Raw genomic sequence first — 25,768 nt, 5'->3', positions numbered from 1 at the left:
TTCTGTTAGGCGAATCCATGGTGATGGATTCCTTTTAGAACGTCTACACTCACCGGCCACTTTATTAGGTACACCTGTCCAACTGCTCGTTAACACTTAATTTCTAATTAGCCAATCACATGGCCGCAACTCAGTGCATTTAGGCATGTAGACATGGTCAAGACAATCTCCTGCAGTTCAAACCGAGCATCAGTATGGGGAAGAAAGGTGATGTGAGTGCCTTTGAACGTGGCATGGTTGTTGGTGCTAGAAGGGCTGGTCTGAGTATTTCAGAAACTGCTGATCTACTGGGATTTTCACGCACAACCATCTCTAGGGTTTACAGAGAATGGTCCGAAAAAGAAAAAACATCCAGTGAGCGGCAGTTCTGTGGGCGGAAATTTGCACAAGCTCATCGAAATTGGACAGTAGAATGTTGGAAAAACGGTGCCTGGTCTGATGAGTCTCGATTTCTGCTGCGACATTCGGATGGTAGGGTCAGAATTTGGCGTCAACAACATGAAAGCATGGATCCTTCCTGTCTTGTATCAACGGTTCAGGCTGGTGGTGGTGGTGTCATGGTGTGGGGAATATTTTCTTGGCCCTCTTTGGGCCCCCTGGTACCAATTGAGCATCGTTGCAACGCCACAGCCTACCTGAGTATTGTTGCTGACCATGTCCATCCCTTTATGACCACAATGTACCCAACATCTGATGGCTACTTTCAGCAGGATAATGCGCCATGTCATAAAGCTGGAATCATCTCAGACTGGTTTCTTGAACATGACAATCAGTTCACTGTACTCAAATGGCCTCCACAGTCACCAGATCTCAATCCAATCTGGTGACTTTGGGATGTGGTGGAACGGGAGATTCGCATCATGGATGTGCAGCCGACAAATCTGCGGCAACTGTGTGATGCCATCATGTCAATATGGACCAAAATCTCTGAGGAGCTTCCAGCACCTTGTTGAATCTATGCCACGAAGAACTGAGGCAGTTCTGAAGGCAAAAGGGAGTCCAACCCGTTACTAGCATGGTGTACCTAATAAAGTGGCCGGTGAGTGTACATTTGATTTGGTCCCGCCAGGCATTATTATTCCACACCTGTCTAAAACTTTTGCGCAGAACTCTCTATATTGTTCTATCTGGGGAAAATAAATGGATACTGTATATTTCAACTCCAGCATAAATTGAGTTAAGTTTCCTGCTCCAGGTTCTGTGAAATGTTGCATTATTGACAGGTGAAGTGATTTGGCCAACCTCACAGCTTGTAGATGTTTCCAGGTATATAAGAAGAGTAGGATGAGCGCGGAATGAGGAGCAGTGTTAATCGATGGACGGCAGTGGGGATATCATCTAACAGTCTGATATTCTTCACTGCACAGGACCTCACGCTGGGGAGAAGAATGGAAAAAGATGATTGAACTGGAATATGAAATATGTTTCAGGGTCAGCATTGGACGTATCCATCTCCCGTGTGTGTCACATCTAAGATCCTAGTCAATGCCGGCTAATTAATGCACTCGCGAATCCAACCATCGGTGTTTCTGGGAATTACCTGCCTCCGGGGAATTAGGATAGGAATACTTGGAATGTATTACTTGCTATCCACCATATGAAGAGAATATCTATTGTTCTTATTCCAAGTGCAAAGTTTAGCTCCGCGCATAATGAGTAATCGGAACACTTGGTTGTTAATTAATTTGCAGTAAATCTTACTGCAGGACACCATTATATTCTCCGAAGACGTCAATGTGTGAACACGTACGTAGATAACAGGTTTCCCTGCGCAATCCCCTGGGATTTGTTACTCAGTGGATATGTCTTTCCGAGCGGAGAAATATGAAAGCAATCTGGATGATGCTTCACAGAAAGAAATTAAAAATCGCCTTAATGATCTATGAACATATACTGTAGACGCGGATGTTGTGGGATCTGGCATTTTCATCCATAGTCTACTGACGTAAAGATTTTTGAAGACATTTTTTGGTGGTTACAAAGTGCTCTGAAATGTTGATAGAGGTACATTGTTAGGGGGACTATTCACATATCTCACCTTCAGATTTGGCATTTAGGGGACCTCAAGAATTAGATACGTCTTGGGGTTCCTGTAATGCTAAGATGTGCCTGATGCTGATCTACTCCTCTAGTTGAGAGAAGGAAGAGGATAGCCGCAATGGGTAGTACTGTCTATTACAATGGGGTAGCCAAGGAGAATCTGGGTCTTCATCTCGCTCCTCTGGTACCCAAAACCTCCTCCTAGATTCTCCAGTACAGTGAATTTGCATACCACATGGACCCCATACACTTGAGTAGGATGCGTTATTGGATAAACCGCCTAATCGAGTGCCTAAACTGCTCACAAAAATCCATTTATTTTTTGCAAAACGTCTACACGCTACTACGTTATTGCTAAGTGCTCTACCACAACTTTAATCATATTGGTTCAACGTCTACCCACCGGGGCCGGACCCTGGTTGTGAGGGCAGCTGGATTCCTTGGTACCTGAGTGGCTAGCTTGTATGGATGGCTTGGTCTAGTTGAACAGGCCACATTTGTGCCCTTCAGGGCCAGCAAGGGGATGCAAGAAGAGGGGGGGGAGCAATGTATTGAAGGGTTCTCACTGGAGCACTTCCATTGTACGTATAGAGATGAATCCCTGAGCAGATGGTGAAGAGGGGACTGATGATCTTAGAAGTAGCAGCAAGGGATCATAGGTGGAGACCGGGATGATAAACATAAACTCACAATCTCTTTATTCTGCAGACACTCCAAGGCAGCAGTGGATAACAGGTTGGGGTAAAGGTTCCTTCCTACAGGCTTCAACAAGGCAGTGGCTGGCTGGATCTATAGTCTTGGTGGTTGTCTCAGCTTGGTCCTGTAGCTTGGGGCTAGAAACTAGCTTATGGTGCTTATGCAGCAAACTGGTGCAGGTGCAGTGGGATTAGGCACACAGGGCCACTGGTATGACAGAGGGGTATCCCCCTTAAGGGACAGAGCAGCTGCAGACTGACTTTCTCTACAGACTCATACAGACTGATGCATAAAGACATAGAAATCCAGTCAGAGGGAATTTTTATAGATTTTTAGTTATGGTTAATTAACAAGACTCCAACCGATGGCCGATCTTGGGCTGCAGGAAAGAATAACATTATAATATAAACAAACAGAACGTTAACTCTCTCAAATCAGGCACTAAGTTAGGGTTAGTTTATGTAATTTGTTGGTAATATAGCTTAAGGAATGAGGAAGGTGTCCAGTAGACAATAAATTTACCGGATTTAACCTACAGAGTGCCGTGCTCTCTGCAAGCTAGCCAGGAAGCCAACTGAAATTGGTTTGGTTCATAATAACCCATCTTCCGAGTGATAACATTGGAATCCAGAGGATGTAATTTCCATTGAAAGAAGAAAAAAAATGTGGATTATCAGTGTAGATTCATCACAGGGTCCATCTGAACATGAAGAATCGTGGAACCCAGAGAACGAGTTTCAATTATAATCCACCACTTTCCACACCTCTTCACTATTCTTGCACATTCTGGGCTGCACCTCCTGTCCAGCGAATCTGTGCTGGGGACTTGGTGCCCACAGATAGGGCTCTTAGAGCTACCTCTGGCATCCGAGCTATAAGTTCACAACCACTGGTCTAGGTAAATATGTGTTTTCTGGGGTCAATAGCAAAACCAGGATGTTATTATACCCTGCTCTGACATTTGAACCATATTAGTGCCCTAAGGATATCCGTTTGGGGCCAATCACAAGCCAATCACAAGCCAGGAGACTCTGCACTCCACCCAGCATGACGTGGTACCCTTACACGTCGATAGCAGTGGTTGGCTGGCCAGATCAGGTGACCCTGGGATAGACTAGCCGCTGCCCGCGCTGCTCGGATCATTCTGTGTCTGGATGCCGCTAGGGAGAGAGCTGCTGCTGGTCAGGGAAAGCGTTAGGCTGTTCTATTAGAATAGTGTTAGGCAGGAGTGATTCTCCAAGAACCCAACAGCCCTTCTTAGGGCTACAATAACGTTCTACTTTTTTTTTTTTTTATTTGCATCTAGTACCATTTTGTGAGGAATTAGCAGGGGGACTTGCTACCGTTGTGTTTAGCTCTTAGTGGCACACATATCCACCTCAAACACCAAAGTGGGAAAATTTAGTAGGGGTTGGATTTCAATTAGGCACAGTCTGCCATTTTTCCTTTTTTATTTTACGTTTATTTTGTTTAATAACTCTGCGTCATCTCATCTGGCATAGTAGTGTGCTTTCATACTTGGCTAGAAAATAGCCATAGGAGAATCCAAACGGCTTACTTACGCCTACAGTAGCGTTATATATTTGATTTCTGGTTGATCTGCTGGTGGCTGTACTTGCTGCAGTGCATCTACTAGCCAATTGTGAGCAATTTGTAGTGAGACTTGCGACCGCTGTGTTTTGCGCTTAGTGACGCACATATCCATTGCAAAGACCGAAGTGGGAAAATTTAGTAGGGGTTGGATTTCAATTAGGCACAGTCTGCCATTTGTCCTTTTTTATTTTACGTTTATTTTGTTTAATAACTCAGCGTCATCTCATCTGGCATAGTAGTGTGCTTTCATACTTGGCTAGAAAATAGCCATTGGAGAATCCAAACGGCTTACTTACGCCTACAGTAGCGTTATATATTTGATTTCTGGTTGATCTGCTGGTGGCTGTACTTGCTGCAGTGCATCTACTAGCCAATTGTGAGCAATTTGTAGTGAGACTTGCGACCGCTGTGTTTTGCGCTTAGTGACGCACATATCCATTGCAAAGACCGAAGTGGGAAAATTTAGTAGGGGTTGGATTTCAATTAGGCACAGTCTGCCATTTGTCCTTTTTTATTTTACGTTTATTTTGTTTAATAACTCAGCGTCATCTCATCTGGCATAGTAGTGTGCTTTCATACTTGGCTAGAAAATAGCCATAGGAGAATCCAAACGGCTTACTTGCGCCTACAGTAGCGTTATATATTTGATTTCTGGTTGATCTGCTGGTGGCTGTACTTGCTGCAGTGCATCTACTAGCCAATTGTGAGCAATTTGTAGTGAGACTTGCGACCGCTGTGTTTTGCGCTTAGTGACGCACATATCCATTGCAAAGACCGAAGTAGGAAAATTTAGTAGGGGTTGGATTTCAATTAGGCACAGTCTGCCATTTGTCCTTTTTTATTTTACGTTTATTTTGTTTAATAACTCAGCGTCATCTCATCTGGCATAGTAGTGTGCTTTCATACTTGGCTAGAAAATAGCCATAAGAGAATCCAAACAGCTTACTTACGCCTACAGTAGCGTTATATATTTGATTTCTGGTTGATCTGCTGGTGGCTGTACTTGCTGCAGTGCATCTACTAGCCAATTGTGAGCAATTTGTAGTGAGACTTGCGACCGCTGTGTTTTGCGCTTAGTGACGCACATATCCATTGCAAAGACCGAAGTGGGAAAATTTAGTAGGGGTTGGATTTCAATTAGGCACAGTCTGCCATTTGTCCTTTTTTATTTTACGTTTATTTTGTTTAATAACTCAGTGTCATCTCATCTGGCATAGTAGTGTGCTTTCATACTTGGCTAGAAAATAGCCATAGCAATAGGATAGCATCGTTTGGTTTTAAAAACTCAAAAACACAAAAAAAAAAAAAAACACAAAAAAAAGTTAAAAAAAAATTAAAGCTATAACTCTCATTTTAAAAATGTTTAACCCGAGGGCTAGGGGTAGAGGACGAGGGCGGGGACGTGGGCGTCCAACTACTGCAGGGGTCAGAGGCCGTGGTCCTGGCCGGGGTGAGACACCACCTGCTTATGAGGGAGCAGGGGAACGCCGCAGAGCTACACTCCCTAGGTTCATGTCTGAAGTTACTGGGACTCGTGGTAGAGCACTGTTGAGGCCAGAACAGTGCGAACAGGTGATGTTGTGGATTGCTGACAATGCTTCGAGCAATTTGTCCACCAGTCAGTCTTCCACGCAGTCCACCCATGTCACCGAAATCGCCACTCCTCCAGCTCCTGCACCTCAGCCTCCTCCCCCCCAGTCTGCCCCCTCCCAGGAAAATTTGGCATTTGAACCGGCATACTCTGAGGAACTGTTTTCTGGACCCTTCCCACAGTCACAAACCACTTGTCCGGTTGCTGCTGAGCAATTTTCCGATGCCCAGGTTTTCCACCAGTCACAGTCTGTGGGTGATGATGACCTTCTTGACGTAGTGGAAGTGTGTAAAGAGGTGTCCGACGATGAGGAGACACGGTTGTCAGACAGTGGGGAAGTTGTTGTCAGGGCAGGAAGTCCGAGGGGGGAGCAGACTGAGGGATCGGAGGATGATGAGGTGACAGACCCAAGCTGGGTTGAGAGGCCGGGTGAACACAGTGCTTCTGAGACGGAGGAGAGTCCTCGACCAGAACAGGTTGGAAGAGGCAGTGGTGGGGCCAGACGGAGAGGCAGGGCCAGAGCTGGTGCATCAGCGCCAAATGTGTCAACTAGTGAAGCTCCCGTGGCGAGGGCTCTTGCGGCGAGGGCTAGATCTTCAGAAGTCTGGAGGTTCTTTAAGGAAACACCGGATGACCGACGGACTGTGGTGTGCAACATTTGCCAAACCAGGATCAGCAGGGGTTCCACCACTACTAGCTTAACTACCACCAGTATGCGCAGGCATATGAATGCTAAACACCCCACTCAGTGGCAACAAGCCCGTTCACCTCCGGCCGTGCACACCACTGCTCCTTCCCCTGTGTCAGCTGATAGTCAGCCCCCTGCCCAGGACCCTTCCACAAAAACCCCATCGTCGCCTCCACGATCCTCCACAGCATCCACCAGCGTTCAGCTCTCCATACCCCAGACGCTGGAGCGGAAACGCAAATATAGTGCAACCCACCCGCACGCCCAAGCCCTTAATGTGCACATCTCCAGATTGCTTAGCCTGGAGATGCTGCCCTATAGGCTAGTAGAGACCGAGGCCTTTCGCAACCTCATGGCGGCGGCCGCCCCTCGGTATTCGGTCCCCGGCCGCCACTACTTTTCCCGATGTGCCGTCCCAGCCCTGCACCAGCACGTGTCAGACAACATCATCCGTGCCCTGACCAACGCCGTTTCTGACAAGGTCCACCTGACCACGGACACGTGGACGAGTGCTGCCGGGCAGGGCCACTATATATCGCTGACGGCACATTGGGTTAACTTGGTGGAGGCTGGGAGCGAGTCTGACCCTGCGGCTGGTCATATACTGCCGACGCCGAGGATTGCGGGGCCTACCTCGGTCCAGGTGTTTCAGGCCTACTATGCCTCCTCCTCCTCCCACCCCTCCTCCACCTCCTCCTCCGAACTACCATCCATGGGCACGGCGCCATCAGTCGGTAGCTCTAGGCACAGCAGCAGTGCCGTCGCTAAGCGACAGCAGGCGGTGCTCAAACTGCTGAGCCTAGGCGATAAAAGGCACACCGCCCAAGAGCTATTACAGGGCATCACGGCGCAGACTGATCTGTGGCTGGCACCGCTGAACCTGAAGCCAGGCATGGTTGTGTGTGACAACGGCCGTAACCTGGTGGCGGCTCTGCAACTCGGCAGACTGACACATGTGCCATGCCTGGCCCATGTGTTAAATCTGATAGTTCAGCGTTTCCTCAAGACATACCCCAATCTGTCTGATTTGCTCACGAAGGTGCGCCGCATCTGTGCGCATTTCAGGAAGTCCAGCACAGATGCTGCCACTCTCAGGGCAGCGCAGCGCCGCCTCCAACTGCCCGCTCACCGACTGTTGTGCGACGTGCCCACGAGGTGGAATTCAACACTGACCATGTTATCCAGAGTTTACCAGCAGCGCCGAGCGATTGTAGACTGCCAGATGTCAACTTCCACCAGAACTGGTAGTCAGGTCAGTCAGCTTCCTCAAGTCTACAATGAGGAGTGGACGTGGATGTCTGATATCTGTCAGGTGCTGAGTAACTTTGAGGAGTCAACACAGATGGTCAGTGGCGATGCCGCCATCATCAGCCTCACCATCCCGCTGCTTGGTCTGTTGAAAAACTCTCTGATCAGCATGAAGTCGGAAGCTTTGCGCTCGTCACAAGAGACGGGGGAAGAAGATTCCCTTGTTGATAGCCAAAGCACCCTCAGGTCTGTTTCTCAGCGCATATCGGAGGAGGTGGAGGTGGAGGAGGATGAGGAGGAAGAGGAGGAGAATGTTGGCGAGACACAAGAGGGGACCATTGTTGAGTCCTTCACTGTTCAGCGTGTATGGGCAGAAGAAGAGGAGTTGGAGGAGTTGGAGGAGGAGGAAATGGACAGTCAGGCCAGTGAGGGGAGTGAATTCTTACGCGTTGGTACTCTGGCGCATATGGCAGATTTCATGCTAGGCTGCCTATCCCGTGACCCTCGCGTTCAAAGAATTTATTCCAGCACCGATTACTGGGTGTTCACTCTCCTGGACCCACGGTACAAGCAAAATCTTTCCACTCTCATCCCTGCAGAGGAAAGGAGTGTGAGAATGCATGAATACCAGCAGGCCCTGGTGCACAAGCTGAAACAGTATTTCCCTTCTGACAGCGCTAGCGGCAGAGTGCGTAGTTCAGCGGGACAAGTAGCGAGGGAGAGTAGGCGAGCAGGCAGCTTGTCCAGCACTGGCAAGGGTACGCTTTACAAGGCTTTTGCCAGCTTTATGTCACCCCAGCAAGACACTGTCACCTGTCCCCAGTCTCGGCAGAGTAGGGCTGATCTTTACAGAAAGATGGTGAGGGAGTACGTAGCTGACCATACCATCGTCCTAAATGATCACACAGCTCCCTACAACTACTGGGTTTCAAAGCTGGACATGTGGCACGAACTGGCGCTGTACGCCTTGGAGGTTCTTGCCTGCCCTGCCGCTAGCGTCTTGTCCGAGCGGGTTTTCAGTGCAGCTGGTGGCATCATCACCGATAAGCGTACACGCCTGTCGACTGACAGCGCTGACAGGCTGACGCTTATTAAGATGAATAAAGCCTGGATTTCTCATAATTTCCAATCTCCACCAGGTGAAGGAAGCTCAACCTGAATTATTTATCCACTCCTCCTCCTCCTCATTTTCCTCCTTCTCCTCCTCTTTGTACAGTAAAGCAGAGGAAACTGGCTATTTTTTGACAGGGCCCACTGGCTCTAGCTATAGTACTTTATGCATTTAATTTTTCTGGAGGGCCACCTACCTGGTCCTCTGTTTTAAACAATTTTTGGGAGTGCCACATACAGGCACTCAATCTATTAAATTTTTCTGGAGGGCCACCTACCCGGTCCTCTGTTTTAAACAATTTTTGGGAGTGCCACATACAGGCACTCAATCTATTCAATTTTTCTGGAGGGCCACCTACCTGCTCCTCTGGTTTGAAATTTTTTTTGGACTGCCACATACAGGCACTCAATCTATTCCATTTTACTGGAGGGCCACCTACCTGCTCCTCTGGTTTGAAAAATTTTTGGGACTGCCACATACAGGCACTATCCAAATTAAATTGTCTCCATAGCAGCCTCCACACGTTGTCTCCATTGCTACCTCCAAAAGTCGTCCATATAGCTGCCTCCATACATCGTCCCTTTATCAAACGAGGTGTGTCAGGCAGAAATTTGGGTTGTTTTCATGGATTCCACATCAAAGTTGTTAACTTTGTCGCCACCCTGCTGTGTTATCCACAAAATATACTGGCAAACTTTTATCATTTACCAATATTATTTCAGCGCTTCTTGCGCATCTGTTTACATTCCCCTCACCCGGCATATCCTAAACTTATAAGAACGCTACTACACTTGATCTTATACAAAAGGTTCTTAGAAGTGCTGTTTGGGGAGTAGCCTAGAGACAGGGGCTTGGATTGGCGAAAGCTCGCCTGGCAGCGGAGCGCCAGCTCCATGCGCATCAGCCGCTTCTTGCGCATCTGTTTACATTCCCCTCACCCGCCATATCCCAAACTTATAAGAACGCTACTACACTTAACTTGGTGCAGGCTGGGACCGAGTCTGACCCTGGGGCTGGTCATATACTGCCGACGCAGAGAATTGCGGGGCCTACCTCGGTCCAGGTCTCAAAGGCCTACTATACCTCCTCCCAACCCTCCTCCTCCTCCGAATTACCATCCGTGGGCATGGCGCCATCAGTCGGTAGCTCTAGGCACAGCAGCAGTGCCGTCGCTAAGCGACAGCAGGCGGTGCTCAAACTGCTGAGCCTAGGCGATAAAAGGCACACCGCTCAAGAGCTATTACAGGGCATTCCACATCAAACTTGTTAACTTTGTCACCACCCTGCTGTGTAATCCACAAAATATACTTGCAAACTTTTATCATTTACCGATATTATTTCAGCGCTTCTTGCGCATCTGTTTACATTCCCCTCACCCGGCATATCCTAAACTTATAATAACGCTACTACACTTGATCTTATACAAAAGGTTCTTAGAAGTGCTGTTTGGGGAGTAGCCTAGAGACAGGGGCTTGGATTGGCGAAAGCTCGTCTGGCAGCGGAGCGCCAGCTCCATGCCAAGATCCAACTAACATAGTTTTAACTGCAGCACCTTTAATCTACTACTAGTTCACTGCCTCCATACATGGTCCCCTTATCAAACGAGCTGTGTCAGGCAGAATTTTGGGTTGTTTTCATGGCTTCCATGTTAACTTTGTCGCCACCCTGCTGTGTAATCCACAAAATATACTGGCAAACTTTTATCATGTACCGATATTATTTGAGCGCTTCTTGCTCACCTCCTTTGGTTCCTCTCTGCCACCCATTGGTTTGAAGCCTGAGTCCATTTAGGGTATGTCGCCATGCCACTCTCTAGCCTGCTGCCGCTGCCTCTGCATGCCGTCCCCTATAGTGTCAGGGTCAATTATTGCATGTTTTAGATGCTATCTAGCTTCATTCTGTCACTCTGTCATGGCCATGCTGTTGCCCATAATTTTGGCATAATGGTGCGATTATGCAGCCTCAGAGGCATCCATGCATGCTGCCCCTGCTGTTTCCTGTCCATTTCCGTGGTGTTTCCATCCTTTTCTGAGGTTCCCAGGTGTTTGGCCAAGCTTCCCTGTGCAGAGCCTTGGTCCCCTTGAAAAATGCTCGAGTCTCCCATTGACTTCAATGGGGTTCGTTATTCGAGACGAGCACTCGAGCATCGGGAAAAGTTCGTCTCGAATAACGAGTACCCGAGCATTTTAGTGCTCGCTCATCTCTACTAGTTATACATCATTAGAGTACATAGGGGGGGGGGGGCATTTACTAAAAAGCTGGAAAACAAGGCAAGTAAAAAAAACCCTTTTCTGACAGTTTTGTTGTCACCCACAGGGTTAGGCCCAAAGTCTGTGGACTCCCTGGACCACCCTGGGAGATGATGGTACTAGCCGCAACCCGGGAGCCTGGTCTTCGCCAGAGCCTGCCGCAAGGCGGGATGGTCTTGCTGCAGCGGGAAGCCACCAGGTCGATCCCCGGTTGTGTCTAGGCCTGCGGTGACAGCCAAGGTAGAGCCACAGGGAAGGCAGGACCTCGGGGAGGCAGGACTACGGGAAGGCAGAACCTCGGTTAGGCAGGACCTCGGGAAGGCAGGACCTCGGGTAGGCAGGACCTTGGGTAGGCAGTACCTTGGGTAGGCAGGACCGCCACAGGAGTACAGGACCAAGCAGCAAGAGCCTACAGAGGAAGCCGGCGTGGGACCTGGACGGGACCGCCACGGAATTCAGAGCCGGGAGAGGTGAGTATGGGTCTGAGGGATGGCGCCACATCGGAGGACACAATCCGAGGGATGGATGGCCCAGTTTAGTGGCGACAGGATGGGGAGCAGGGCAACACAGTACATGACACTCGTTCCCCATAGTGTATATGGCAGTGGAGTGGCCCGGCGGGGTCTCACTAAATTCCCCTTGTAATGTATTCATCAGGTGGAAATAGTTTAGAGTTGGAAACACTTTTTCAAGACACTGGGATTTAGTTAGATAATTGCTCAGCCACCCTACTATAGGGTAAAGCCCCATAAAGGGGTTTAATGGTCCAAAATATTGTTGACCAATGGAGGTTTGGCTCTCTTTCACTTCCTTTGGAGCCAAATCTACTTTAACTCTGAACCCCAGCTGTCCTATGTGAAGTGGAGCTGCTATCAGCTTACTAGTGCAGGTGCCATATGTCGGACACTCTAGTAATCATGTAGTGATGACCTATCTAAGGCCGAATGCAAACGGACGTGTGCTTGCCCAGGTCGCAACCTAGACAAGCTAGCACCTGGGTGCAGGAGAGCAGATGGGTGAGGAGTACCTTACCCCTCCCCTCTCAATAGAAAGCTAAACAGCCGCCGTTACACAGTGTCCTCACCACACCGTGAAAAGTTTCCATACACCTCTATGAGGACCATGATCTGGCCACCAATTTGGCAGCCTAATCCCGGCCCCCCATAATGGTCATGTGCGTGAGCCCCGAGTTGATCATTTAAACATTTTGCCAAGAAAACCCCTTCAAATAACCCCCTTGTGGTGATAGGTGCATGTCGATCAAGGGTGTACGTACAAGTCCATTACGAACAACTCAAGGAACACAACTAGCACTAGGACCTGGAGGCTTCCCGACACTGCTAAAAGGCATTGGACGAGAGCTCCTCTTTTGATGAGACCACAGGCCTTAAATTTACTGTTGGAGGGAAATTTCCACTTTGTATTGAAACATACTATATTACACAGTTCATGATTTCGTATGCCCAGGGCAGCACGGTGGCTTAGTGGTTAGCATTAAAGCCTTGCAGCGCTGGGGACCTGAGTTCAAATCCCAAGGTCAACTCTGGAAAGTTTGTATGTTCTCTCCGTGTTTCCGTGGATTTCCTCCGGGTCCTCCAGTTTCCTCCCACACTCCAAAACATACTGGTAGGTGATTAGATTGTGAGCCCCATTTGGGACAGGGACCGATTTGGCAAACTCTGTGCAGTTCTGCATAATCTGTGTGCACTATATAAATAAAGAATTATTATTATGTCTTGTACATTACTATTTTGATTTTAAAAAATCCCAAAATATAAAATAACTTAAATTATATAGCTCTTTGTGTTTCCCTGACTAGTCCTACGGCAGTATACAACAAGAGGGATGACATCAGAGATACATACAGTGTTGTCTTGAGGCTCCGAGCTGTTAAAGTTTTTTTTTTATTGAAGATTGTGGAAACTTCAGAATGGAAACATCTGAAATGCTAAGGCCTATTGGGATTTGGTGCCAGGAGTGTAGCTTCCTACCTGAGTGTTTCGCAGATCAATAATTCACCATAGCTCAATCTTAAACACAACTCAAATAGAACATATGTACTCTAAATCTTAATGGGCATGCCCTTTTCAATACGAGATGACCACACATCTAGTAGAGGAAGCCAAATGATTTCAATAAAAAGGCTATTTACAGTAATAAGGCCTGAAGAAGGGCCAGAGGAAACACCCCTGCCGTTTAATCAATGCACAGCACTCGCACATTAGTCTAGATAGCCGAAAAATCCCTGACGTCAAGAGGTAGCTAGATTGTATTACTGGCTGCAGAACCGGCCCGCCTGCGGTGTGAGAGTAAAACGGATTTCTTTCCTATAAGCCGTAAATGTTTTGTTTCCTTCTTTATGTGTCGTATTTACTTTGTGTTTAGACTTTGGTATTGCCTGGAGGGAAAAGTGATTGTTAGCTCATCCCAAAAAATACCTTAGACTTGTCCTTATACATAGGGAATCAGAATAGGAATAATGGGGCACATTTACTAAGGGTCCGTGGGACGCATTTCCATCGGGTTTCCCAAATTTTTCGGATTTGCCCTGAATCGCACAGGGGTTTTTGTCGCACACGAGCGCATTGTGGCACGTCGACTTTTATGCGACACAAATCGGGGGCGTGGCCGTTGGACAATCCGAATGATTCAGACAAACCGTGGTATTTAACTTTCAAAATTGTGTTGCAAGACACGCACTTACTTGCACCGGGAAGAATAAGGTGAACTCCGGCGGACCTGAGCAGGGAAGTAAATTGGACGCATGCTCTCAGTGGATCGCGGCAGCCCCGAATCCTCGTTGGACAATCCGGATCGGCGGACGCAACGGGACGGGTAAGTAAATGTGCCCCAATGTCTGGGCCCTAACCATTTACTCCGATGCCCACAACAGACGCCTAAAGTTCCAAATCAGTAACTGTCCCCAATGGGGCTCACGATCTAATCAACCTACTAGTATATTTTTTTGGAGTGTGAGAATAAACCAGAGGACCTGGAGGAAACCCACACAAACACCGAGAGAACATACAAACTCTTTGCAGTTGTTGATCTGGATGCAACTTGAACCCAGGACCCCAGCGATGCAAAGCTGTAGTGCGTAACACTGAGCCACCATGCTGCCCATGTAACCATGTGTCTTGCTGAACCGTATCGTACACATAATCGTCAATTAGCCTTCATGTAAGTTTTGTTAAAGAGGTTTTCTAGTTTAAAACAAGTAAAAAAATTGTGGGCTCTGCACATGGGGAGGCCGCAGTGTAGTAAAAGGTTTACCTGGGGCACACCCGGCTGGGTGTAGTGATAGATCCACGGGCAGATGGTGAAGGGGAGGCCTGTGGTTTTAACAGCAGCAGAGTAGGGATCACACGTGGAGAAAGGGATCTTGACTGTCACAGTCTAGAAAGATCTCTGCAGAAAGACTATGAACAAAGACTGACTCCTCAATCTACCCTGAAATCCAGTCAAAGGGACTATTTATAAACTTCCAGACCTGGTGATTTCCAAGGGCTCCAACCAATCACTGGCCTCAGGCTGCAAAAAGAATAACAGATTGAAACATTGCAACCATTAACCCTACACTTCACAGGCATGGCACAAGGCAGGTGTAATACCACATGATGACACTAAGTGGCAGCATAGCATGGAGAATAAAGAGGATCTCCAGTGGAAATAGGTGAAATTCCTAGTATTAACTTAACAGAGGTGGCCACACTCCTTCAGCTAGCCAGGAAGCCAACTGGAACTAATTTGTTAGTAATGACCTGTCTAGCAAATTATTACGATGCTATATCCCTATGACACCTGTAAATAATACTCATGCATGAGATTGAACCCTCGGAAAGTATGACAAAAGAATAGGGAAGCCGATCTCCTCTGCAGAAGAAATGGACAATGGACAACAGTGCTCCAGGATCAATAGGCACACCCTAGATGCATCAAGAGGCTCATTTACATAGCAGATTCGCATTTGTTAAGTAGAGGTAGGTCGTGTATCACCTTTATTACTGGTATGGGCCAATGGTGGATGGAATTAGACTTAAAAGTTTCAACTATTACATTTTTGGCCAGTTATTGTACTGTCCTGTCCTAAAAAATGGATCAAAACAAGAAATTATTTTAGTCTCTCCAACTGATCCCATTAACTACCTTTTATGGGCGGAGCACCTAAACTATTATCACTAAGACAGGAAGTGATGGAATTTGATCGACAGATCTGAAACATTGGGGCACATTTACTTACCTGTCCCGTTGACACAGCCGATCCGAGAATTCGGAGCTGCCGCAATTCACTAAGATTGTGCATGTGTCGCTTCCCCGCTGAGTTCCGCCGGAGTTCACCTTCTTCTTCCCGGTGCATGTGAGTGCTGATCTTGTGACACAATTTCATTTTTAAATTCTGCGGTTTGTCCGAATCAGTCGGGTTGTCCGACGGCCACGCCCACCGATTTATGTAGCATGAAAGCCGGCGTCGATGCACCACAATCCAATTGTGTGCAACCAAAAATTCGGGAAACCTGACGGAAATGTGTCCGATGGACCCTTAGTAAATGTGCCCCATTGAGAATCATTCCAATGAGTCCATATGAAAAGTTAAAATGTCGCCTGTACAAATTAGGTAAGCAACTTCCAAAGATCAACTGAAAGCTTAGGGCTTGAATCTGATTGGTTACTTTGGGCATATAGTCCGTATTTTTTATATTCCTGTCTGTTTTCTAGTTGAATTATATTACAGCACAAGTACACATGGTCTATACCAGTAGTGGCAAACCTATGGCACGGGTGCCAGAGGTGGCACTCAGAGCCCTTTCTGTGGGCACCCAGGCCATGACCAGAGAGGACTCAGACAGCCCAGGACTTGCTGTGCACAGAGCTATTTTAAAGTGACAGGGCTACCTGAGACTACTGGAGGAGTGGGAAGGTGTGGACAGATCTGGATTATCATTGTAGCTCCTGCTCCGGCCCTGACAATTCTTCCTGTTTATGGGACCCCGGAGGGAAGCTACAATGATCATCCAAATTTCTTCTATTTTCTGCTTTATTGGTGTCCTCAGGGTGCTGGTATGAATGAAAGCTTTGAAAGAGCAGGGAGTATAAATCACAAATTAAATTTCTGTGTTGGCACTTTGCGATAAATTAGTGGGTCTTGGTTGGGTTTGGGCACTCGATCTCTAAAAGGTTCACCACCACTGGTCTATACAGTCTAATAAACAGCAGTAAAGCTACAATACGTACATGTCTGGGCAGTAGGATGACAACAGGAGGAAAATCTTGTTATCTTTTCCAGTAAGTGGATATAGGATATACAGATATGTTTCACGATGACCCACGTTTATTGGAGCAATTACTATCATCTCTCGATTCCCTACATGTAATATGTAACAGATACAACGACTGCACTGGATTCCATCCACAAGTGAAATAATACTTCCCGCACTAGAAAGGTCATTTTCTCCTGGGCCATGGAAGTCATAAATTCCAAGAAAACAATTGAAAGGGATGAAAATTAAAGACATCTGTAGGAGGAATAGCTTAAGGTTAGGCTAGGGAAGTACAGGTGAGATGTAATAAGGGAATCGGTGATATTAATACAAATCAAATTTCCAACCCGGTCTCCATCGTGCAATGTGTTATGCGGCATCAATCGGCAAAATAGAAAGAGCTTGTGAGGTCGCGTGTGAAGAACGTCTAAGTGGTCTACTAAGAGCCCAGCTATCTAGAAATCCATGGAACGTCCTATGATATGAGGGGTTTTGGCCAATGTTAAAACATAAATAAGATACCATAGGTAGAATTACCTAGAACTTAAAGGGACGGACAACTATTTTACATAAGTTGAAAAATAGACAGAACTTGTGAGGTTGCGTGTGAAGAACGTCTAAGTGGTCTACTAAGAGCCCAGCTATCTAGAAATCCATGGAACGCCCTATGATATGAAGGGTTTTGGCCAATGTCCAAACATAAATAAGATACCATAAGTAGAATTACCTAGAACTTAAAGGGACGGGCCACTCTTTTACATAAGTTGCTCATGTGCCTTTACCACTTTGTAAATAAACCCTGAATGTTCATCAAGTGATTCAGCAGTTCTGCTGTCAGAGAGCGCAAATTGCTCTGAATGGGATCAGAATTTAAGGCTTCTGTACTTGAAAGCCAGACCCTAGGCCGCCGTGATTGACAGCTCCCTTTCTAGATCTTTTCTCAGGGAAATCTGGGTGTGACTTGAGAGATGAAAGGCTGAACCAGTCAGTCAGTGCTGGGGGCAGTGTCCATTAATCCCTTTTTATTCTGCCCAGTCTTTTTAGATGTTGCTGGTTATTTCAGTCTTCTCTTACTATCTAGTGATATTGCTTTGTTTGCTATTCTATGTATTTGACTTCATCTACGTCTTACCGACCATTCTATTGTTTTTTGATTCTGAACCTCTGCCACCATCTTAGTTTTGACCTGGTTCTGTCCGACTTCGCTTGTCTATCTCTATCTGTTGTTTGTCCCTGAGTGTCGTGTATTCTCTGTCTCTGACTTGTGTTTGTCTTTGGCTTGTCTCCTTTCTGTGTTTTAATAAGAAACACTGATCTATCTCTTATTTCCTGTTACCTATCTGCTCCACCATGCAGCAGCTGCTAGATGAAGTAAGTCTTCCCTGTTACCTTGAAGGGTCACTGAAGGTCAGTTAGTAAGGTTTCTGAGAGTGGATTTGCCCTTTTCAGGGTTAATTCCCCACCACTCACCCAGCTTGTGCCAAGCCTGGACATAAATCTGCTATTTCTGTCCAGGCTCACCTGTCCACGAGCCTGCTTCCTGGTGCTTCTGACAGGCTCTTCTGGCAGGCTCTTCTAGATTTAAAGGGCCAGCACCCTTCTGATTGGCACAGGAATTTCTGGCTCTGCTATATAATCTGGCGGCTCCCAACACCCCCTGCCGGATCTTCAAGTCATTATTCCTGAAGTGAAAGCCCTCCTGTGTTTTCAAGAGTTCCTTCATGTTCCAGCATTTCCAGGATTCCTCTGTGTGTCTGCACTCCAGTGTTCATCTGTGTTCCTGGGTTTCCTGTATTCTTGTGGTGGTCCTGTATTCCTGTGGTGGTCCTGCATCCCAGTGGCGATCCTGAAACCCAGTGGTGGTCCTGCATCCCAGTGGTCGTCCTGAGGTCCGTCCCTGTGTCCAGCTCCTGTGGTCCATCTGTGTGGTTGCTACTCCGGTGATCCATCCCAGCATTCCTTCCTTGCCATCCTGTGTACCAACTTTGGACTTCTGCTGTCATCCCAGGATCGGACAGTTCCTGCTTGCTACCTTGGCTGCCACCGTGAGCATACTGCTAACCCTTGCGGTGGTCCAGAGGGTCCACAGACTCTTCCCTAAGAGACTCTTTGACGGTTCGTCCTTACAAACGGCGACAGTGCAGTCTGTCTGTAATTCTTTGTTTACATGCCTGAGCTTTACTGAATAGGAGGAGCTGTAGCAGGAGATTATGACTCATCCTGCTCCCTCCCCTCTTCCTGTCTTTGACAGTGAGGATGGCCTGCGAAGGAGACGAAGACAGTGAAAGATGCCATGAGGACGCCCAGAGCAGTGAGAGAGAGGAAGCTGTGTATATATGCATAGGACAGCATGGTGAGAATAGGAAAAGACTGAACTATCAAAGGAGATAAATGCACGTACAGGTCTAATGGAAGAGATGTATCGAACAGTGGTCAACCCCTTTAAGATGGTTGTTTACAGTTTAACAATGTGATCAAAGCCCAACCCTCAAAACTGGGGACTGCTAGATCCCCTGATCTGCTCCATAACAGCTGATCTTCCAGGTTTTAAAGGTCCCATAGAAGTGAATATAATGGAGAACTCAGCTTTGTTCTCTGCTCGATTGACTTTTTTGGAACATCAGAATTGGGTTACCTAAAAGTTTTCTGGTCCACCCAAAATCCAAAAGTTTTCTCATTCCCTGTTCTACATGTTCTCATTGAAAAAAATTAGTATGAATGTACTTTTTTAATATTTTTGAACTATTAACTGCCTTACCACCTGAAAAGAAACCCTTGGGTGGGGTTAAACCGGTAGTAGGATTACGTTTACCATGTCTGACAAATGGATCATGGATAAATGTACCATAATTACCATAACTGGATTTAAAGGGATTTTCCACTTTCAGCATTTAATTGATATTGTTTGTGTAATGAAAAGTTATACAATTTTCCTTTATACTTTTTGTATCAATACCTCACGCTTTTTCTATGTCGATCATGCTTGATGTCTTTCTATAGGAAGCTTCATTTTTTATTTCCTGTAGGTATAAGACAATCCCTGGTCATGTGATGTCACACAGGTGCACGGCTTGTTATATCCCGGGTCATGTGATGTCACACAGATGCACGGCTTGTTATATCCCTGGTCATGTGATGTCACACAGGTGCACAACTTGTTATATCCCTGGTCATGTGATGACACACAGGTGCATGGCTCGTTATATCCCTGGTCATGTGATGACACACAGGTGCATGGCTCGTTATATCCCTGGTCATGTGATGTCACACAGGTGCATGGCTCATTATATCCTTGGTCATGTTATGTCACACAGGTGCACAGCTGGCTATATCCCTGATCATGTGATGTCGCATTGATGCACAGCTGGCTACATCCCTGATCATGTGATGTCACACAAGTGCACAGCTTGTAATATACCTGGTCATGTGAGGTCACTCCGGTGCACAGCTCCTTATATCCCTGGTCATGTGATGTCACACAGGTGCACGGCTCATTATATCCCTGGTCATGTGATGTGACACAGGTGCACGGCTTGTTATATCCCTGGTCATGTGATGTGACACAGGTGCACGGCTTGTTATATCCCTGGTCATGTGATGGGACACAGGTGCACGGCTTGTTATATCCTGGTCATGTAATGTCACTGTACATAAGGAATCCATGGGGGTGAGCGGGGCTGTATCTAATGAATCCAGGGATAATATCTAATGAATCATAGGGAGTGAGGGGGGCCTATATAAAATACCCATGATGGGGGGTGTTTGGGATGATAAACTAGAGAAGATTTTAGGGAACAGGAGACTGTTTTTGAATTTTTAATGCTGCTACCTGAGTTCACTGCAAAGGGACCTTCTGAGGCTCTGTCGCCCAGTGGCCTACTGAAACCTGGAGCTGACACTGTTTGCAATGGACGCTGCCAACAAGCCACTGGATCCAAGGCCAATATAGAAAGCTGATATGCAATGACCTGGCTATCCACTAATTAATAGATTTATTTCCCCTATGCCACATCATATTTCATACAGAATCCCTGCCTACTCATTAAACCGTTTGAACCAGAAGATGAAGCGCCCTCAATACTTCTATCCATATTCTATGGAAGTCTATTTTATGTTCCACAAAATGTCACTCCGGAGTGTCGCATTCTCAAAAAGTAGCAGAAACTCTCCAAAGCTCATATGGAAATGTTCCTTTTACAAGATATGCAAGAAGAAATCAATGTCCAATCCAATCCAGCGCTCAGATGACTCACTCCAGCCTTTATTAAAGTTACCGAATTCTCCAGACGCATCGCTTGTATTTACAGCAATAAATTTGTGTTTTGTGTCCTTCAAAAGAAATCCACATAGAAGCGAGCACTCCCCGGGGGGCTCCAAGAGGTGACATAGGCACCGGCTGGAGATTGCTCTGCATGGTTAACATTAGCGATAATGATAATGTTGTAATTGGGGCAGATAATATACACAATCTATACAATATATATATATATATATTCTCTTTCTCTATATATACAGAAGATCTCAACCACCGCAGACCTAAATCTGAAGCCTTTCCAGAATCTGAACAGGGTTTCCAGTCTTGACAGCTGCGGTTAATGGCTGCAGGTACATGAGTGACCCCGGGTGCTGCAGCAGGAGCTCTGTAAGCTGCTGCCGGGTTCCTGTTGTGATTGCAGCATGGCCCACAGTACTAGGAGGCCCAGACCGTGTGGCTTGTTCATAACCAGCACATAACTAGGTTGTATATATCACATTATATGGGGGCACTGTATATATTTCATTTCATATAGGGGCATATATATATATGATGTTATCAGGGGGTACTGTATAGAATTCATGTTATACAGGGGACATCATGTTTTAAGGGGGGACCATATGTATTTAATTATTTATCTGTGCGCTATACATAATTTGTCACGGGTGCTCCCGCGATCCATGTTGCGGATCGCGGGTACACCCGTGCTATGCTGTGTGCCTGTCCCCCTGCCCAGACTTACCTCTCCTGGCTGTGCTTCGGGTCCCGGCGGCCAGGCCGCGCGCTCCCGCTGCTAGGGCACGCGTCGACTTCTCAGGAGAAAGGGCCAGATTCCTCCTGATTGGAGCTGGCTAATCCGGCTCAGCCTTTATAATCCGGCACCTCCCTCCCTTCCTGGCCGGATCTTCAGCATTCTAACGGAACTTCCAAGGTTTCCACACCTTGCACCCCACAGCAGTTCCTGTTGAAGTGATCGCCGTCGCCTCCGTGTTTCCTGTCTCCAGCGTTCCCATACGCTCCTAGTGGCTCCCGTCTTTCAGCTTTCCCAGACGCCTCCAAGCCATCAACTCTCCTCCAAGGACCTCTCCGTTCCCGCCCACCTGGGTCCTGTGCCAGCTATTGCCTGCTTGCCTGCAGTAAGTTCCAGCTCATCCTGTCAAGCCGCTTCCCTGCTGTCATCCCAGGCTCGGACTGTGTCCTACATCCCTGTCATCCCTGGCTGTCACCGCAGGTTTCATCGCACCCGTGGAACGACCTGGTGGCACCCCCGCCGCAAAGTGGGATGGTCTTGCTGCGGGCTCTGGTGAAGACCAGGGTGCCACTTAGACTCCGATCCCGGGTTGCGGCTAGTACTCTCTCCATCTCCCGCGGTGGTCCAGAGGGTCCACTGGTCCACAGACTCCTCCCTCCGGACTCTTCCCATAGAGACTTTCCTCCTGGGTACTCCCAAGTACCTTCTGTTGTCTGTGTGACCGTTACATAATTCATGATATATGGGGGCACTGTATATATTTCATGTTAAATGGGGGCAAAGTATATATTTCATGTTATATAGGGGCACTGTTTATATTTCACGTTATATAGGGCTATTATATATATATATATGGGGCACTGTATGTATTTAAACAATTATGGGAGCACTGTATATAATTCATGTTATGTGGGGGCACTGTATATATTTTCTGTTATATAGGGGCCCTATATATATCATGTTGCATACGGTCACAGTATATATTTCATGTTATATAGGGGCATTTTAGATAATGAATGTTATATGGGAGCACTGTGTATATTTATGTTATATAGAGGCACTGACCATATGCCAAGTTGTTTGAGGGCACTGTATATAATTCAAACTATTTGGGACATTCTTTATATTTCATCTTATATGGGGGCTCTGTCTATATATAATGTTACAAGGGAGTATATAATTTATAATAATAATAATTCATAACAATATAAGGAAATATATGTACAGGCGGTCCCCTACTTAAGAACCAACATTCGACCCATAGTTACAAACGGACCTCTGGATATTGGTAATTTATTGTACTTTAGTCCTAGGCTACAATGATCAGCTGTAACAGTTATCAAATGTGTCTGTAATGAAGCTTTATTATTATTATTCCTGATTCTTATGACAACCCAACATTTTTAAAATCCAATTGTCACAGAGACCAAAAAAGTTCTGGCTGGGATTACAGTGATAAAATATACAGTTCCGACTTACATACAAATTCAACATAAGAACAAACCTACAGACCCTATTTTGTATGTAACCCGGGGACTGCCTGTATATATTTGTATTTCATAATTGTTATACGGGGGCACTGTATGTATTTAAGCATTTATGGGGGCCCTGTATATAATTCATGTTATATGGACACACTCTTTATATTTCATACGCAGTTATACGCAGGCACTGTGTATATATATTATGCTATAAGAGGACACTGTACGTAATTTATGTTTTATGAGGACACTGTATATAATTAATCTTAAATGGGTCTACTGTATATATGTAAGCTTTTATGGGGGGACTCTATATACAGGACTGCTGCCTCTTCCTGCAATTATAACAGGCAGTCCTGTGTCAAATATGATCTGGGCCGTCATGTCTAAGGAAGGAATATCTGCATATGGGACCCAAAAGTTTGCTATGGGGCCCAGTCATTACAAGTTACGCCCCCGGTTGCCTTATGGTGCACCTAAATGTTAATGGATACAACAAGCCGGTGATGAAGTGGTTACTAATAAGTGGTTACTAATAAGTGGTTAATAAAGAGCCATCAGTTTATAATCATCAGGTAATTTTCATCCTGTTTATAATCATTTTTGCTATCACAACCTAAAAGCTTGTTTACGCCATTGTACATTTTGATTGGCGCGGTTACCGTAGATTGTTGTTGATGACCAGGCATCTGTTCCCACAGTTTATTAAATGTGCATTTAAAAAAAAACAAAAAAAAAACAGAGATGAACAGATGTTTATTGTACAATGTAGTCGTCTTGGATTGTTGTGAGTATTAATTAGAGTTCTAGATTAGCTGGGAAAGAATCCGTTCCAGTGGGTGGTCACAAACGAAGAAGTATACGCGGGAGATTGGCAGGAGCTCAAAATCCATCGCTTGGATTGAGTCACACTAATCAAATATATTGGTTAAATAAAGTATGGCAGATACATGGCGGTAAGTTACCACTTGGTGACGGTTGTAATATGTAATCTCGGTGCATCGGTAAAATTCTGAGCCTAGTGACCTTAGAATTAATATTATCGAAAAAGAAAAAAAGATTTTCAGCTTTTCTTCAAAAAGTATTAACAAAGACGGGTAGTTTCTGTTTCTTCATCAACATCAGAAAACATAAAAATTTACAATTTTAAATATGTTTTTATATTTTTATATTTTTGTTTCTCTTTCACTTCTTTTCATTGGATCATTTATACTCTTATTCTTTATACTAATACTAACTTTTATTACTTCTGCAAATTTATTGTATCACTACTTAGTTTTCCCCCAATGAAGGGTTCAAACTTTACGAACCATATTAAATAACCCCTGACTAGTCAAGATATCAATTGACCGCTGCATCTGAGAGGTTATTTGTATGCCAGTGCAGTTGTGTTGGGTTCCCTTGCTTTCATTCCCATAATTTGGGTTCCCTTAACTTCATTAGGACGATGGTCTCAAAGCAGTTTTCTAGGAATCCTGGAAGGAGTGACCTGAAACAGTAAGTGTACTTGCCATATTTTTCGGACTATAAGGCGCACAAAAAATCCTTTGATTTTCTCAGAAATCAAAGGTGCGCCTTATAGTCCAGTGCGCCTTATATATGAACTGTACTTACAGACAACAGCTGCCTTGAACTGTGCACAGGTCTGCCACCTGCTGGTCATTCATCCTTATAATCAGGTGCGCCTTATAGTCCAGTGCGCCTTATATATGAACCATACTTACAGACAACAGCTGCCTTGAACTTTACATAGGTCTGCCACCTGCTGGTCATTCATCCATTAATCAGGTGCGCCTTATAATCCGGTGCGCCTTATAAATGAACCTAGACATTTTAGCTGGCATTTATTGATGGTGCCCCTTATAATCCGGTGCGCCTTATAGTCCGAAAAATAGGGTACACTGCTCTGGCTACCAGTTCAAGTGTTTGTGGCAGTCTTTTGGTCTTTGGCAGTGGAAGTGTCTGGGGTCATTGTACCCTTTTTGGAAAATTATTGGCCTCAGAAGACCATGGGAAGTCAATTCCTCAACATCAAAAGTGACCTCCAATGGTCTACTAAGGCCACTGATGAGGCTTCAAATACTACTCCCTGAGCTGTCGAAGCTGAAGTCTGGTCTTTTGAGTGTTGGAGGAAATCAAAGAACCCAGAGAAGACCCATCTGAACATGAGGAGAAGAAACAAACACCTTCAATGTAGATTTGAAGCCAGCAAAACTGTCCTGTATGTCAGCAGTGCCTATTGTTGAGCTATACTGCTGCCCATGGATGAAAGTCTAGGAAGTGTCAAGTCCAGTGATGAACAGATTAAAAAATCAGTGGACCGCAAGGCCTAGTTGTATTTTGGTGGTGCTTAATGTAGGATCCATATACTGTATAAACTATAGCACATACCGTCATTTCCTGATTTATTTCTACATAATTTATCTCTACCCGGTGTTTGTTCTTCACCATATTAACCCAACTAAAGAATGAAGCATATGGTCAAACAATTCCTTTCAAAGCAACCTTGACCTTTTTCAAAATAGATCCTTATTAAACAAGATCTAGCTTGAAAAAGGTCAAGGTCGGACTTTGATCATAACATTCCTTTGACCTTCACGCTTTAACTTGGATTACTGTGGGGAAGAGCAAAAACAGGATTGTGGTCACACCCAAACTTTGTTCTTCTAGGAGTATATCTCACTGTGGAAAGACTGGTATTGAAGCAGGTAGAAATAATAGAGACCATTCCCAAACTCTCTTCAAGGAGTATATCCAAGGCCACATTCATATGACCATAAAAGCGGCCACACGATTTGAGGGGAGAT

The sequence above is a fragment of the Engystomops pustulosus genome, chromosome 7 (genome assembly GCF_040894005.1).
Source record: "Engystomops pustulosus chromosome 7, aEngPut4.maternal, whole genome shotgun sequence".
Lineage (NCBI taxonomy): Eukaryota > Metazoa > Chordata > Amphibia > Anura > Leptodactylidae > Engystomops > Engystomops pustulosus.
This window is presented reverse-complemented; position numbering follows the sequence as displayed.